At 40.4% G+C, this 19,173-nt stretch overlaps 1 protein-coding gene across 1 annotated transcript in view; it reads right to left on the reverse strand.

Annotated features, from left to right (window-relative positions):
- The window catches only part of LOC127137957 (sugar transporter ERD6-like 6), a 68,783-nt gene that overhangs the window by 45,820 nt on the left and 3,790 nt on the right, over positions 1 to 19,173 (reverse strand). The window lies entirely within an intron of this gene.

Below are 19,173 nucleotides of genomic sequence, written 5' to 3' on the forward strand. Positions count from 1 at the left end.
TTGCAGCTCTCTTGAGATCATCTAAACCAAAGATCCGGGAAAGAACGGTCACCGAAGTCAACAGCTCAGATGAGATAACCCAACCTGAGTGGAATAACTCCAAACGGAAGGACTCTCTCAAATGAACCTCGTCCGGCTGTGGTATGTCACGTCGCAACAACATGCTGATACAGCAAGTGAGGAGACGTGAGACCACGTTAATCCTAGGTGTATACTCGGGCCTGGGTTTTAGCCCCACTCAGAACACCCACCCCAAATCAGAGAAACCACCTGTACAGAAGACAACGCAATGATAGTATGATGCATGCAAACATTTATGCAAATATATACACAACATAATAATCATAAACGCAATAAATGAAACAGCAAAAGCAACCAAACCCTATTCTAGAGAGCGCTAGGAGAGACTCGCTTAGGGAAGATGGACCAGCAAGAGGTCAACTTCTTAGATGTCCCCAGCAGAGTCGCTAGCTGTCGCATTACGCGAAAAACCGGCGGGAAAACGAAACAACAGAGCCGCCACCGTGCATTATTTATCCCAAAGGAGGGAAAGGAAACACTCGAAGTAAACCTGGAAAGACATGGTCTCGCGACCAGAGAAAGATGGGATCGGGAGTCGGTTATGCGAAGGGAAGGTATTAGCACCCCTACGCATCCGTCGTACTCGACGGGATCCACGCTCGAAAGAATAGAAAAAAGGTTGCTAAAAAACTGCTCACAAACTGCACACACAAGGCTGGAAAGAGACACAGAAAGACAACAGAAACTAACTCGGCAGGACATCGCATCCTGGGCCTACGTAGTCTGTCAGGCACAGACATCAGAGTTGACGTAGTTCGGGACAGGGAAAACGTGCTCGCTAAGATGTCGCATCCTATGCATACGTATATTCTCTGACCGGAGAAGAATCAGAGCACTCGTAGCTCGGCTAACGCACACCAAACAAAACCCACACAGGAAACCGACTGCCAACCGCTGGACTTATGTCAGACTCCACACAAACAGGTAAACATGGAAACCGAATGCCAATCGCTGGACTTACATCAGACTCCGAACCAACAAACACAGGAAACCAACTGCCAATCGCTGGACTTACGTCAGACTCCAACAAGCAAACAAGCAAACACACAAGAAACCGACTGCCAATCGCTGGACTTATGTCAGACTCCAACACGACACAAAAAAAGAAAAAGGGCGCCCGGAGAGATCAGCTCATCTCCTGCCTACGTACCTCATCTGGTATGAGGATCAGGGCGACGTAGTTCCCCTACACAGGGAAAAAGGACTATCCTAACCAGAGACTGGGAAATGACAAACTAGAAGGGAGACTAACTCGAGCCTAATAGTTATCATGTAAATTCACCATGGTCCTAGGTTGAGGTTTCTATCTAACTTGCACGGGGAGCAAGCTATCCTAAACAGCACAAGCAAAAACGTACAAGCACAAAAAGCAAGCACACCCACTATATGCACACAATTTGGCTCATACAAGGTTAGGCTGTGAAACACAAGCCAACTGGAATCGGGTGTAATTAGCTCTTAACCCTAACATTGAGAGTTAGGGTGAAGCAGATGAAATGGGAAGTGAGGGTAAGACCTCACAGCTCTTATCCCTGGCCTGGGAGAGCTTCAGACAAATGAAGGTGTGGGAGTTCAGAAAGTAGGAACTCTTCTCCACAGATGACTGACACAACAAAGATCTTGGGTTAATATCCACAATGCATCAACACAAGGTGTGTGAGCAAAGTGGATGACACACTGAGTAACAGGAGATGGATTGCACATCTCTTTTATCTGCCAATTGCCTCATAAGAGGACTTTTCCTGCTTGGCACAAAAAATAAACAATCACAAGCATTGCCTCTTAAGGAGGACTTCAGACAGGTGTCTGCCCACATAACAGGACAGGTCTTCCAGACTACATGAAGTCAGAGAGTTATACCTCAAATGGTTAAGCAACCAAGCAAAGCAAAAGCAAGTTCAAAAAGAACTCAAAGCAACTTATGTACCTGAAAAAAATCTAACTCAATCAGTATACAAGTCAAACAATCAAACAGACAGTCAATCACACAATCAGGCAGATAAGCAAGCAATGCAACAGTGAGCAAGGCACAAGCTATTAAGCCACTTGGTTTCAAAGCCTACAAAACAACTCAAAGTTAGTCAATATTAACCATTCAATCAACTCAAGAGAGTGAACCACTTCAATCATAGCAATGTGCTTCTTTAACCTGAAATCCACAACCCAAATGGTAAGTCCAAACCACTAGGTCCAAGCCTAGGGTCAAAAGCAGGTCAAACATTCAAAACAGAACATGAAATTTAACATGAATCAACTTGAATCAATCAAGAACACAATCCAAAAGGTCCCATATCAATATCATTAACCAAATCCATTTCATGAACCAAACATGGCAAGGTATGCAAGTTGTAACCCCATTGTGACATCAGAATGAATAAATGCACATTAAATAAAAAATGATTCAAATAATTTTGGCAAAATTCATGAGTAAACAAGACATACAACATGATCATCACACAAAAAATCAGAGGCATTGGACATCAATAGGCATGGCAATCACATAGCATAAGTCAAGACAAGCACAACAAGCTCATGTGTGACACAAATTGTCACACCAACTTAGCATAGGCATAAAACAGTGATGGATTATGGTAAAGACCTCAAACCAAAGCCAAAACAACACTCAACATACCTAGAAATAGTGTGCAAAGTTTCACATTCATTGGATAAGGAACAAGCATTTCACAATCAAATGAAATTCAAGGCAATTTAAAAGCTCAAATGTGACCATCCAGAATGAAAAATCTCAATTAAATCAGAAATAGTTCCAAAAATTCCAACAAAAATCATGAGCATTCACAACATCTATAGCATGCATCATACAAACAATCAAGGCAATTGGAGATCATTTGGCAAGGTAAACACATCAATCAAGTTGGATATCACAAGGTGTGACACAAATTGTCACACCTAACTTAGAAAAATCATAAACCAAAAATGACAATTGATAAAAATGCAAACTCAACACCAAAATATCCAGCAAGATGTCTAGTTATAGCATGCAAAATTTGAGAATCATTGGATAAGAATCAAGCATTTCACAAATGATATGGCAAGGCAAGGTCAAGAATGCACTCATGTTCAAGTATCCTAGCACCAAAAAATATTCAGCCATGCACAATTTTTATTTTTATGATCAAAAAATACTAGAGAGAATCAGGATCATGATGCAAAAAATCCCATAATTTTTGGATGTGTTTTGGATTTGATATGAATTTTGGAAGATTGCAAAATGAAATGAAATCAAATGAAACAATTTAAATGGATTAATTGGAATTTATTTAATTTGAATTAAATTTGGCGCCAGCACATGAAACGCTGCGTTTCATTAATGTGCTGGCTGGTCAACCAAGGTCAACAATACGCTCGGCCAATCAGGAAGCTTGCATGGGAAATTCATGATCCAATCGCGTACAAGCCCTAGTGAAACACCTATAGCAACACTTTAACATGGCAAATGGATCAAAAACCGTTCTCAAAAGTCTGTACTTCGTCTTCTTCACGCAGCCATACATGAACAGTGAGCATCATCAAGAACTTAAGAACAAATTTCCCAGTTTTAAAAAATAAGCACATGTACACATAGCATAAACATCACAGATCATGAATCAAGCATTGATTAAGCATGGATCATCACACATCAAGTGAACCGAGCAAAACAAATTTCATCATCAAAACTTTAATCTACCATATCTAACACGATAATGCATGGAAATTAATGATTCGAAGCTCAGAATGATCACAACAACAAGATCTACAACATTAGCATAGCATAATTGAGAATTAAGAGAATCAATTTTGTGACCTCTTGAAGTGCAGCTTTGGATTTTGATGGATTCAAGCCTTGCAATGCTCCAATGTTCTTCTACAATGCTTGTATGGTTGATTGGATGAAAGATCAAAGCTCAATTGTGCACGAATCCTCCAGAATTTCAAATCACCATTAATGAGTTCAAGCTTCAAGATGCTTCAATATGCACGAATTCTCTTGGTTCTTCCTTCAAGCTTGCTCAAAGATGCTTCCAGATGATGAATCAAGTGATGGATTGTGATTTGGTTTGAAGAATTTGAAAGAAAAATTGAGAGAAAAGTTTGATGAATTTTTCTAGATCTGAAAATTGTGATTGTTGTTCGCTGAAAACAATTATGATTTGTGTTATATACTCCCTCCTAATCACTCTCTTAAACAAGTTTAGGCAATGGTAATTGGAATTAGCCAAAATAAGGTGCATATGCAAATTGGATATTTCACCTCTATGCATGGAATTATGATGAACAGTACACGAATTAGGCTTGAATTTCACTCAAAAAGTCATTTTGGAGCCAATGGTCATGGTAGAATGTGTGAACAATGCACCAATTTTAAACTTTAATTTTCCCTCCAAAAATCAAGTGAATTTCCAAATGATTATGTGATGATAATGCATGGCATGTAATGCATGATTTGGAAAGCATAGGTCAAAACAAGAACAATGCAAAAAGAACCACTTAATTTGGACTTTTGGTTAAGAAGTTATGCACATTTGAAGTTCAAACCACACTTGGCCAAGATTGATCCATATCTTTTCAACCACACATGAGAAATCCATGATCTTGGACTTTTTGGAAATGGGAGAGAAAGATCTTCAACTTTCATGTTGGACAAAATTTCATTTGAAGCTTTCTTGATGATGTAATCTTGAGTTGAAAACCTTTCCATTTTTGGCAATTTCAAATTACTGGTCACTTACTATTTTTGGAAAGTTTTGATCTGACCTCAAATTCTTCAATGTTGATGTTTGAAATGTCAAATGATACTTGTTTACACATGAATGAGGCATCTCTAACCATCTCCCACCTTCAAATCCATGGTTGAACTGACAGTTGACTTCTGTTGACTTTTTAGGGTTTCAGATGATTTGCACATTGACTGATGAACTCTGAGCCTTCAATCTTTGGCCAAACCACTTCAAAATGATCCTTGAATCATATGAACTCATTGTACCAATCCTAGGGCTTTGATTCAATGGAAAATGCACTTGCTTGCTTGCACAGTTAAATCTCCTGACCAGTCTTGCCTGATGACTTGGTGGACTATGCAATGAACAATGCAATGTTAATGACCTAAAATGAAAATGTATGTACAAATGAGAGGTGAAAATTTGAGGTACTACACTCGCCTAGCGAGTAAGTACTAGCTATGCTTTCATCCAAGTCTGGGAGCATTCGCTGGAACACTCGCTGAGTGTTCGCCTAGCGAACCCTTCGCTAGCTCACTCGCCTAGCGAAGCTTGCGGATATACAAAAATTCTGGGCCTGAATTGCCTTTAGTCTGAGCCCACCAAGACACAAAAAATCAGCTATAAATTCCAGAACTTCATTTGAAAAAGGGAGACAACGGGAGATCAGAGAAAAACAACGGGGAAAACCCTAGAAGCTAATTCAGAGAACTCATCGGCACAAAGGTTACCTCCACCAACCCTATCAGGCATAAACCCTAAGATTACTCTGCAAACCCAACGGTGCAACTCAACTTCTTCCGATCCCTCCAATCAGGTTTGCCCTATTCCCACTACTTTATGCTCCCAATTTGAAATTTCTAAATGTGTGAGGCATTATGGTTGAATTTGGAAAGGCGAATATCGTTAGGTTTTGCATGTGGGTTTATATGTGCATAAACGTGTAAAACAATACCTTGAATATTCGATCATGTAATTTCTGTAATGGATGCCATAGGGTTTGGGGTTTCCGAAATCGCACCAATATCAAAGAAGAACCCAGAACCCGCAACCGTTCGCTAGCACCTCGCTAAGCGAACCTGTAGCGAGGGTTCGCCAGGCCCTCGCCAGGCGAGGCAGTAGCAAACAGGACAATAGTTATTTTTTTTCTGTTTGCATTCTGATCTGTTCTGTATTTGTTTGACATGTTTTCTATTGCATTTACACGCTGTTTGCCTGACACTATTATTGCTATGATTCTTTTGTTCGGTGCAAGTCTTGATTGCGCCCCATCCCGTTATTCTAACATGTTTGCTGAGTTTTTGTAAGGGCTCCCATGATTCTTGAAGAGGTAGCTCGGTATTCCACTTTATTTGTGGGATACCATTGTGGAGATTTATTCTGATTACTTGGCTAATTACATTGCCTTCGAATACGTGATCTTATCCCTCTTTTTATTGCCTTACGATATTACGGTCATGTCCCGCGAATGTGGGGATACCCTTAGCAAAGACCCTTTCGATTAAATCATCATCACCCCTAAATAGATAAGTCATAGTCCCTTCGATCAAAAGGTCAATGTCCCTACGAGATAAACCTTGTCCCTCGAACGTTGCCTTCGAATATATGACTTTGTCCCTCGATGACCCTTCGGTGTAGCCTACGATTAAATGATGATCGTCCCTTCGAATGCTAAGGTATCTTTACAAATGTTGCCTTCAATGACCAATCGACGACCCCACGATGTCCCTTTACATCCAAAGGATAAGACTACTTACTTCTCAATAGTGAGGACAATTTTACCCTCTTAAGGATAAGAAATACCTATAAAGACCTTGGTTAGGTATAACTCTTAAATGCTTGCTCACCGCTTAAAATACTTTTCACACCTCACACTTTTCATAATATCTTTTAGAAAATCACCACTTGGCATACATTCGCACCAGAATCATCGCCGAGTTATATTTTTCTAAACATTTTTCAAAATCAAACGAGATAAATACTTTGTATACATTCGTACAAGAATCATTACAAAGTTAAACTCTCCTTTCAAAATATTTTCTAAACACACCATATTTCTCAAACACTTTCTCAAACAAGGAAAACATAAGTGAGTTAAGCAATTAAGAGCCCATGGATAACCATGGATACAAAGGGTGCTAACACCTTCCCTTTGTATAATGTACCTCCCGAACTCAAAATCTAATCAAGGTCTTTCCTGTTCTTTTCCGCCTTTCCTTATTGGATAAAAGAAAAGTCGGTGGGGACTCTTGCTATCCGCAACATTGCTTTTCAAAGCAAAAAACACAAAGTCAGTTCACCGTATCACAGAACTGGCGACTCTGCTGGGGAATCTTAAAAAGAGAGGTTACCTTAAAGATAAGATCACTTATGTTTTTGAATTGTTTCTTTGTCTGATTTACTTTTAAGGGATTGTTTGGGTATTCTATGCTTGAGTGAAAGATCCTACACCCGGATCTAGTGTACCTTAGGTAAGTAGCAAGAGATCATCGCGACTGCCCGGCGTATACTGGAATGGTTAAAATGATGGCTACGGTTAATGTGACACTTTGGATGTCCTGATGTTCCTCATGTTTACTTGAGGAAAAATTTGGCGTCTGCGTGGTGTCATCAAAGCATTAACCAGACCTTTAGAACCCTAATTGACTCATCCTAGCCATTAGAAAGTAGTGAGATAACTGACTTCGGTTCCGACCGGGGTTGGTTGATACTCGATACTACACTCTTTGAGATTGGACTTTAGGGAAATTTTGGTCAACTGCTTGGTGTTACACGGAAGTGGACTTAAGGAAAGGTAAATGATTTGAGATCCTTCTAGAACCCGGTTACTATTATAGGATAGGTCGAACCAACCAAACTTCAGTGGGGAGGGTACTTACCTATGGAACTCATGCAAGCCTTAAAACCTAGGAATAATTGCGGTGTGACGTGTTTGTGTTTGTTACTTACTTAACATCATGACATCATGACATCATGACATCATAATATCATAACATCATAACATCATGACATCATGGCATTGTACTAACCATTTCGAGGACTTAGGGATTTAACTTTATCCTGTTTTGTAAGGCTATGGCTTCCAGGAAGACCATCCGGATCAATTTTGTAGCGATCTCTCCTCAACTCAAGGATTTAGTGTCAGAACTTTCCGATCATGCTCGGTTCATCCAGAAACATGGTCATCTCCTCAAATTGGTTACCACCGGGTTCAAGGAAGATATGATGAGAGTTTTATTCCAGTTCTTCGATCCTAAACATCATTGCTTCACCTTCCCAGATTATCAGTTGGTACCCACATTAGAAGAATTTTCCAAGTTGCTCGGGATACCTATCCTTGACCAAACACCTTTGAGTGGTTTAGAAAAGATTCTGAGGTCTGAAGAGGTTGTCGCGGCTTTACACATGACAAAGTCCAACATTGAAACTAATTGGGTAACAAGAAGTGGAGTTAAGGGTTTACTTGCCAAATTTCTGATAAATAAGGCCCGAGAATTCCTAAAAGCTATGAATGTCCACGCTTTCAACGATGTTCTAGCATTACTAATCTACGGGTTGGTGCTATTTCCTAATCCGGATCAATTCATAGACGTGAATGCTGTTAAGATATTTCTCACTCATAACCCTGTGCCCACCTTGCTTGGAGACATTTTGCACTCCCTTCACACCCGTACTATGAAAAGGCAAGGGATTCTCATGTGCTGCGTACCTTTATTATCTAGGTGGTTTATTTCGCACCTTCCTCAATCAGTCTTGAAGAATGAGCAAAATTTGAAATGGTCTCAAAGGATAATGTTGCTCTCCCATTCAGACATCCATTGGTGTCCCCAACCCAAAGAAAATGTTATCATCATCGACCGTTGTGGAGAATTCTCTAACGTACCACTCCTGGGGATAAGAGGAGGTATTACTTATAATCCTGCTTTAGCCCTACGGAAGTTTGGTTATGCTCGAAGAGATGGTCCACATGAAATAATTATCCAAGGCACTGTGTTTGACTATGACAACGATTCTCAAGGACTCCGTCAAAGGTTTGTACGAGCTTGGGGCATGGTGAAAAGAAGTACTTTAGGACAGAAAAACTCTATTCCTATGGAACCTTATCTCAGATGGGTTCGCGCCAGGGCTCGTGTGCTTATCATGCCATATCTTGTAATCGGACCTCTGATTGTTGAACCAAAAGTCGAAGGAGGTACCCCTCAGATCATTCCTTATCCAGATCTGCCTACCAATGTTGAAGAATTGAAGAAATCTTGGGTCCAGTTGAGAGAGGAAAGGGATATTTCCTTATCCAGTTCTGTGCTGAAAAGATCATTCCTTATCCAGTTCTGTGCTGAAAGGAAGAAAGTATTAGAGCTCACCAGCCAGCTTAAGGAGGAACGAAGTCTTAATGCATATCTCCGCCCAAAAAGAAGCCGTCCCTGGGAGACTTGAGCTTTCATTTTTTCTTGTAATGAACATTGATTAAAGAAATTATTAATAAAAGTTCCCCTTTTTGGTGGTTTACGCAAAGTTAAATTCCAAAAGTCCTTGAAAACATTTCATACATTGCATAGCATAACATAACATTGCATAACAGGTACTCTAAAAGGATCAATGTTCTCACGGTTTTACTCCAATCAGGAAAATCTCTCTCGAACAAACTGTCAAGGATCTCCAGGCTCAGAATGCTCAATTCCAGGAGATGATCTTGAACTTATCCAAGGGGCAGGAGGAACTGAAGACTCTATTGCTCGAAAAGAAGAAAGACAAGAAACCCGTGAGTTGCATTAACCCGGGAAGAAGGTTTAAAGGACAGGCTCCAGGAGTCAGGATTGGAATTTCGAAGGATAAAGAAGATGAGACAGAAAATGATTCGGAAGATGAGAATGCTGATCCCTTCGACCCTGAGGACGACTATGAAAATTATGAAAATAAATAGTACTCTCCGAAAGATGATAAGTATAAGTTGCTGGAAGAACGTATGCTAGCTATGGAGGGTCAGAAGGCGCCCCGTCTGGATTTCGAAAGCTTAGGTCTGGTCTCTGATGTGGTCATTCCTCGCAAATTCAAGGTTCCCGCTTTCACTAAGTATGATGATGCGTCTTGTCCTCAGATGCATCTGAGAGCTTATGTGAGAAAGATCCAGCCGTATACCACTGATAGGAAGTTATGGATCCATTTCTTCCAAGAGAGTCTGTCTGGCACACAGTTAGAGTGGTATTATCAGCTCGAGAGCTCTAACATCCGCACCTGGACTGATTTAGCGACAACTTTCTACAAGCACTACCAGTATAATTCTGAATTAGCACCTACCCGGCTACAGCTGCAAAATATGACTATGGGCTCTAAAGAAAGCTTCAAAGAATATGCTCAAAAATGGAGAGATTTGGCTGGCAGAGTCAAACCCCCTATGACCGATCAGAATTAGTGGACATGTTCATGGGTACACTGACTGGCCCATTCTACAGCCATCTATTGGGAAGTTTCTCATCGGGTTTCACTAAACTTGTATTGACAGGTGAACATGTTGAAAGCGGCATTCGAAGTGGAAAGATACAAACGGCTACCTCTGCAAGCACCAAAAAGTCCTATCAGGGGAAGAATGAATCAAATGATGTGTACGGTCAAAGGGGTCATAACAAGAAAAATCGTGACCATACTGTTGGAGCAGTTACGATTGCAGCACCGCCATCTCAAAACTTCCAACACAGACAAGACAGGCCAAGAAGGTAGTTTACCAAGATCAATATGACTTTAGCACAAGCACTGCAGGGTATGCTAAAAGCAAATTTAATTACCCTTAGAGATCCTCCTGCAAATCCCAATACTACTTCTCCTCGTTATAATCCCAATGCCAGGTGTGCATATCACTCCGATAGCCCCGGGCATGATACAAACGATTGCTGGTTGTTGAAGAATAAGATTCAGGATATGATCGACGCTGGAGAGATTGATTTTGATCCTCTAGAGACTCCTAATGTCATCACCGCTCCTCTGCCTAATCATGACAAGACTGTTAATGCTGTAGAAGGTACTGATAGCGATTACGACTTGGATAACTGGATTTTCCCAACGATTGGTGACAGACTCAATAATTGGAAGGCTGAAGACACTATCCCGATCTCCTTTAGTCAGGAGTAACTGTTATTGCTATTTTAGTGTTTCAAATTTTGTAATTTTTTAAAGCATTGTGTCCATACCCGGGGCACAATAGCTAATTGTTCAAGGGTTTTGTCATTTTCATAAGCATATTCACATTCAATAAACCAATGAACCTTTTTGCATTCAAATATTACGCTCTTTATCTTTCCTGTCATCTTTCAAATAAGCTATGTTTTCTTACACACACTCACGTAACAAATTGCAGATCCATATCCACTATGGATCCTGTTGGTAATGATGCTGCTACTGTTAATTATGCCTTTGAAAATCCGATCTACCAAGCCGAGGGTGGAAGTGAGGAAGATTGCGAAGTACCTGGAGAGCTTTCCAGACTGTTATTGCAAGAAGAAAAGACTATACAACCGCATGAGGAATCAATCGAAATTGTAAATCTGGGTACTGAAGTAGACAAGAAAGAAGTCAGAGGTTTCTTGGGACGCTTGAATTACATTGCCCGATTTATCTCCCATTTGACTACTTGCAAACCCATCTTCAAATTACTGAGAAAAAATCAAGAGATAATATGGAATGATGAATGTCAAGAAGCTTTTGACAAAATCAAGGAGTGTCTCCAAGAACCTCCAATTCCGATGCCACCAGTTGAAGGAAGACCTCTAATCATGTATTTGACCGTGTTAGAAAATTCAATGGGGTGTGTGCTGGGGCAACATGACGAGTCTGGTCGAAAAGAGCATGCAATATACCACCTTAGCAAAAGTTTACCGACTGTGAAACAAGATACTCACTGCTTGAGAAAACTTGTTGTGCTTTGGCTTGGGATGCTCGCCGACTAAGATAATATATGTTGAATCATACCACTTTATTAATTTCTAAGATGGAAACCTGCTCTCTCCTGAAAGACTTATCACTAATAATGGTACTAATTTGAACAACAAGATGATTACCGAACTCTGCACGCAGTTCAAAATAAAACACCATAACTCTTCTCCGTACCGGCCAAAGATGAATGGCGCCGTAGAAGCTGCTAATAAGAATATTAAGAAGATTATACAAAAGATGGCAATAACATACAAAGACTGGCATGAGATGTTACCATTTGCTCTTCATCGTTATCGCACTTCAGTACGCACTTCGACAGGGGCAACTCCGTTCTCTTTAGTCTACGGAATGGAAGTCGTTTTACCAGTGGAAGTTCAGATTCCCTCTTTAAGAATTATGAAAGATGCAGGCTTAGATGAAGATGAATGGATTCAGACTCGACTCGATCAGATAAATTTGATTGATGAAAAGAGACTTGTGGTTGTTTGTCATGGACAGATATATCAGAAGCGCATGACCCAGGCATTTAATAAAAAAGTCAAGAGACAGGTGTATCAAATTGGCGACGTGGTGATAAAGCGTATCATTCTACCACAAGGTGATCCTAGAGGCAAATGGACTCCCACATACGAAGGGCCATTTGTAGTTAAGAAGGTATTCTCTGGTGGAGCCATGATGCTTGCTACAATGGATGACGAAGATTTCCCGCATCCTGTGAACGCGGATATAGTTAAAAAATACTACGCATAAAAATGACCCGCTAGGTTGACATATCTAGGCAAAAGTAAGGGCATCCCGGCGAACCAAAAGGGTTCGGGCAAAAATTAGGGATAAACATATAAAAATGTACACCCGGCAAGTCGAAAACCTGAAAAGGCGGCTTGGGCAAAAAAGGGTATCCTGGTGGACTGAAAACCTGAAAAGGCGGTCCAGGCAAAAATTTGGGATTAAAGCGTATGACTATGTCCCGTTCTCGATCAGCCTCACCAAAGTCAAAGGGACTGAGCAAGCCAATCACTTCTATCCGACAGCAAGGGATGAGATGCTTGAAGACATAATGGCAGTAGCAAAATTTAAATCAATAGGACTTTTTCTCATAGCTGTTTTTTTTCTTTGCTTTCTTGACAATTTCCTCTTACTAGGATTTCTGTCTCCTTGTATTAAAATTGCCTGTTTATAGGCCCTCTTTCAAAATCAATACAATTTTATTTCCAAAAAGATACTTTTGTTTTACTTTCTCCGTTTTGTTTGCATAAACGTCCATTGATTTTATTCGAATTAATATATGCGTGTGAATATAATTGATGTTTGCCGGAAAAAAAACATGCATAAAATAGAATAGCAATTACTAAAAGACTTTAGGATCGAGGATAAGGTCTAACCATGCTTTCCAACAAATCCGGTTGCAAATCCTATTCCCCAGCACAACCGGTTATTCCTAGAAGAAATTAGCCCTACTAGACAGACTGGTCATCTTTGTTATCCCCAGTCAGGTTCTGTTGAATATGTCTACCATCAGACAGAAATCAAATATCCCCAGCTAAGAAAGGGTCATCAATACAAATATCTCCAACCAGAATATCGGGATTTATTTTCCCATCACAAAAAATTTCAGACACATAATTCATTCATACATCATTTCACAGCTTGTGCATGCATGCAATGTTCGCATTTATTTTCAAGAGCATAAAACATCTCATGCATCATAACATGGCATGAAGCTAACTCTTTTTTCAGGTTAATTATCCTCTTGATACAGTCAAAATAAAGATTCGTTCAGACGGATCTTCATCAATTACATTCAAGATTCAGATACATTTTTCAGATATAATCCATATGAATATTCATTCTGACAAGCATTCTGATATCCTCCTAATGATGGCATCTTTAAGCCCATCCCAGACATTTATTGCAAATACAACGTATACAAATATTATCAGATATAGCCTAACGTACGGCTCATTCTGATTCAGCCTAACGTATGGTTCCTTCAACTGTTCTAATACGGTCTAGCGTACGACCCATTTGGATATTCATCCCCTCAGATACTGCCTAGCATACGGTACATTTTGAAATGTAGTCTAGCGTATGACTACCCCTTCTATCATCAGATACATCCTAACGGACGACTCATTCTGCAACTCAGATACGATCTAGCGTACGATCCATTCTGATCTTTATTTCTCCAGATACAGCCTAACAGACGGCTCATTCTGCTAACTCAGATACTACCTAGCATACGGTACATTCTGAAATGTAGTCTAGCGTATGACTACTTTTTATCTCAGATACAGCCTAATGGACGACTCATTTTGCAACTCAAATACGATCTAGCATACAGTCCATTATGATCTTTATGTCTCCAGATACAGCCTAATGGACGACTCATTTTGCTAACTCAGATACTACCTAGCGTACGGTACACTCTGAAATATGGTCTAGTGTACGACTACTCGCCAGATACAGCCTAACAGATGGCTCATTCTACTACTCAGATACGATCTAGCGTACGATCCATTCTGATCTTTATTTCTCCAGATACAGCCTGATGGACGGCTCATTCTGCTACTCAGATACGATCTAGCATACGATCCATCCTGATCCTTATTTCTCTAGATACAGCCTAACGGACGGCTCATTCTGTAAATCAGATACGATCTAGCGTATGATCCATTCTGATCTTTCATCCCCAGTGAAGATACAACCTAACAGACGGCTCATTCTACTACTCTGATGTTACCTAGCGTACGGTACATTCTGAAAGGTAGTCTAGTGTACGACTACTTTTTATCGTTAGATACAGCCTAATGGACGACTCATTCTACTACTCAGATACGGTCTAGCGTATGACCCATTCTGATCCTTATCTCATCAGGTTCAGCTCACCCTAATATCACCTAATGGATGACTCATTATACAGTCTAGCATACGACTCAGTGGGACACCCATGTCTCCAGATATGGTCTAATATACGACGCACTCTGAAGCTCTCATCATCAAACTTTCTGGATGGCATCTTTAAGCCCATCTCCATCAAGACTATCCTTTAATTAACAAGTGCAAATTTTCGGGGCATTCTAAGTGTTCAATAATCTTCCACCTCCAGATCACGAATGGCGTACATACCATTCTAATTCTCTCGGTTTAAGAATATCGAACAGGGGCAGCTGTCATACCCCAAAATTTGCCTGTTAATTATTATAATGTCAACAAAGGTCTATCCATTTTTCAAAGGAACAAAGATCCATCGCACAGGCTACCAAATCCAGAAGATGACCTGAACTGTCATGCTCGCTAAGCAAGCAAAACCTTCGCTAGGCGAAGCCCACGCTTTCTCCTTCGCTCCAGCGAACCTTGTTGATTTTGCTACCGGAATGCTCGCTACCTTCTGGCTAGCTGCTCGCCTAGCGAGTAAGTACTAGCTATGCTTTCATCCAAGTCTGGGAGCATTCGCTGGAACACTCGCTGAGTGTTCGCCTAGCGAACCCTTCGCTAGCTCACTCGCCTAGCGAAGCTTGCGGATATACAAAAATTCTGGGCCTGAATTGCCTTCAGTCTGAGCCCACCAAGACACAAAAAATCAGCTATAAATTCCAGAACTTCATTTGAAAAAGGGAGACAACGGGAGATCAGAGAAAAACAACGGGGAAAACCCTAGAAGCTAATTCAGAGAACTCATCGACACAAAGGTTACCTCCACCAACCCTATCAGGCATAAACCCTAAGATTGCTCTGTAAACCCAACAGTGCAACTCAACTTCGTCCGATCCCTCCAATCAGGTTTGCCCTATTCCCACTACTCTATGCTCCCAATTTGAAATTTCTAAATGTGTGAGGCATTATGGTTGAATTTGGAAAGGCGAATATCATTAGGTTTTGCATGTGGGTTTATATGTGCATAAACGTGTAAAACAATACTTTGAATATTCGATCATGTAATTTCTGTAATGGATGCCATAGAGTTTGGGGTTTCCGAAATCGCACCAATATCAAAGAAGAACCCAGAACCCGCAACCGTTCGCTAGCACCTCGCTAAGCGAACCTGTAGCGAGGGTTCGCCAGGCCCTCGCCAGGCGAGGCAGTAGCGAACAGTAGTTATTTTTTTTCTGTTTGCATTCTGATCTGTTCTGTATTTGTTTGACATGTTTTCTATTGCATTTACACGCTGTTTGCCTGACACTATTATTGCTATGATTCTTTTGTTCGGTGCAACTCTTGATTGCGCCCCATCCCGTTATTCTAACATGTTTGCTGAGTTTTTGTAAGGGCTCCCATGATTCTTGAAGAGGTAGCTCGGTATTCCACTTTATTTGTGGGATACCATTGTGGAGATTTATTCTGATTACTTGGCTAATTACATTGCCTTCGAATACGTGATCTTATCCCTCTTTTTATTGCCTTACGATATTACGGTCATGTCCCGCGAATGTGGGGATACCCTTAGCAAAGACCCTTTCGATTAAATCATCATCACCCCTAAACAGATAAGTCATAGTCCCTTCGATCAAAAGGTCAATGTCCCTACGAGATAAACCTTGTCCCTCGAACGTTGCCTTCGAATATATGACTTTGTCCCTCGATGACCCTTCGGTGTAGCCTACGATTAAATGATGATCGTCCATTCGAATGCTAAGGTATCCTTACAAATGTTTCCTTCAATGACCAATCGACGACCCCACGATATCCCTTTACATCCAAAGGATAAGACTACTTACTTCTCAATAGTGAGGACAGTTTTACCCTCCTAAGGATAGGAAATACCTATAAAGACCTTGGTTAGGTATAACTCTTAAATGCTTGCTCACCCTTTAAAATACTTTTCACACCTCACACTTTTCATAATATCTTTTAGAAAATCACCACTTGGCATACATTCGCACCAGAATCATCGCCGAGTTATATTTTTTTAAACATTTTTCAAAATCTGAAATTCTGGTATAGTCAGAGTTCAGATGTTCTTCACGAAGTCATGACATCTGATCCAACATTGTTACTAATACAGCAAGACAGTTATAACAATTAAAGCCTAGTACTCATATGCACTCAGTCACAGATGTCAAGACATCTGCTAATATACCACCATGGAAAGAAGAACATCCAGCTTTATCCATCTAGTGCAAAGACACAGTAGAAATCAAACATAGCCCTTATGTTTATTGATCCTGCCCAGTTATCAGAATGATGTCACAACATTGATTTGAACATCACCTGTCCCAACATTACAGATGGGTGAACTGTAACAGACCAACCAGTCTATCAGTATCAGCAGTCAATAATGAATGTCATAACATTCTATTTTGCATTCAAACTGCAGGCTATGTGTTAGGTCTGTTATTCCCTTCATAAACAGACTCAAAACAGACTGAGTTATAACAAATAAAATATAGTGTGCAGAAGGTAAAAACACCAGTAATTGTTAACCCAGTTCGGTACAACTTTACCTACTCTGGGGGCATACCAAGCCAGGAAGAAGATCCACTATTAGCAGTATTAATTCAGAGTTAAACTCCCCCGTTTACAACTCCTAACTTAATCCCTACCCAGTGCAATCTATACCTAGGCACTCCTAGATAGAAACCTCTAGTTTCCATTCCCATCATTACAAGTACCATGTAATGTTTAAACAACTTGAACTTGCTTCACAGCTTCGTTCAAGAACATAACCACTCTTGCCTACTGTTAGTTGTAAATTTACGTGTCGGGTTTTTGTTATCGTATCCACAGGGATTGTAAGATATCACCGCCGTTCGATGGTTGTATTAATTCTAACTCAATGTAACAATAAGGTTTTGGTTGGTTGTCACGTTATCTTGCATAAAAAGGTAATAAATTGCGGTAAAAGTTATGGTTTGAATAAATGAGAAATATTGCCAAAGTTAGGGTTCGATGATCACTTTGCATGTATTTGTTCGGTCAACACTCTTATAAACTCCTTTAGATGATAAATCATTTCACAAAGTCCTCCCAATATGTTTCTCTCGAACACACATTGTGAGTTTTCCCATTTTGATCCATTGTTTCTCTCGAACACAATCTATCAAAATGACAACTTTTTGGTTCAACCTTATGGTGAACAAAATCATTCATTACTATCTCTAGCTAACAAACAAGATTGGATGAAAACCTAGGTCAAGAGTTGGTAAACATCTCTCGATCATAAACCAACACAAAGAGTTTTAAATAGAAACGAAGTTTTCATCATATATTTACCATTAAAGAGTTTACACATGAAGATCCTTACATTTACACACAAAGCTAGTAATCACCTACATCTAACCTTGACAAATGGATGACTTAGCTACTCATTTTCATGGTAGCTTGGTCGGCAAGTTTCGGAAGAAGGTTGATCAACATCCAAGTCGGATAATCGATGTTGGATGGGAATCCACCTTCTTTTTGTAGAAGATGGTTACAAGATGAAGAGAAATGAAATCTAGGGCATAAAAGCTCCCAAGAACAATGCTGTAAAAATATCTAACAAAAGTACAAAAGTGGAAAAATGCTGTAAAAACTAGGTATGGCTCTCAAAAGTGGCACTTGCTACTTATAGAGTAGTACTGGGCTGTCATGCTTGCTAGGCGAGCAGAAAGGCTCGCCTAGCGAGGGTCTAATTGTGGCACCAAAGGCACCTGCGCCCAGAGAAACAGGGTCTGTTGAACTGTCATGTTCGCCTAGCGAACAAACCTTCGCCTAGCGAAGGACACGCTTCAACCTTCGCCCCAGCGAGGTTGAGAGGTTTTGCTACTGGAATGCTCGCTGGGGACTCGCTAGCGCTTCGCCTAGCGAGTGAGTGCTGGCTGCGCTTTTCACCAAAACTGAACGAACTCGCTACCACCTTCGCTATCAGCTCGCCTGGCGAATTTATTGACATATTACTGGAGCTTTTCGCTGGGCGCTCGCCTAGCGAGCAGGCTTCGCCACAGCCTTCGCCTAGCGAGCATGCTGATGAATGCTTGTTTTCTTTGGTTCCTTTGCCAACTTTCTTGTGTCTTAAATTTCAATTATTTCATGCCTTCTTCCTGCACAATAACACACAAATCAAAGGCACCAAGGTTGTTTATCAATGTAATGCATTTCATCTAAAACAAAGGTGATTTTGACAATTTAGCAAGGAAATAGAGTGAAAGATACCCTTAATTGATGGCTCAAATAAGCACTTTTGGGTATCTAACAACTCTCCCCAACTAGATTCTTGCTTGTCCTCAAGCAAAGTATGCCTCTTGAAGGACAAGAGGATTTGCTTTAAGAAAATGGTTTCTCCGAAGTTGGATAAACGGCTCAAACACAAGCGAAATCAGCATATACAAGTTTCCAACGGTTCGAATAAAATAATACACAAGAACTAAAACTAAAATAGCAATGCAAAATATTTATCTATCTACAACAATACTATTCTGAATGAATCATCCTATCTCTCCTCTTCGAATAAGGAATGAAGATTTTACGCGTT

The sequence above is a fragment of the Lathyrus oleraceus genome, chromosome 4 (genome assembly GCF_024323335.1).
Source record: "Lathyrus oleraceus cultivar Zhongwan6 chromosome 4, CAAS_Psat_ZW6_1.0, whole genome shotgun sequence".
Lineage (NCBI taxonomy): Eukaryota > Viridiplantae > Streptophyta > Magnoliopsida > Fabales > Fabaceae > Lathyrus > Lathyrus oleraceus.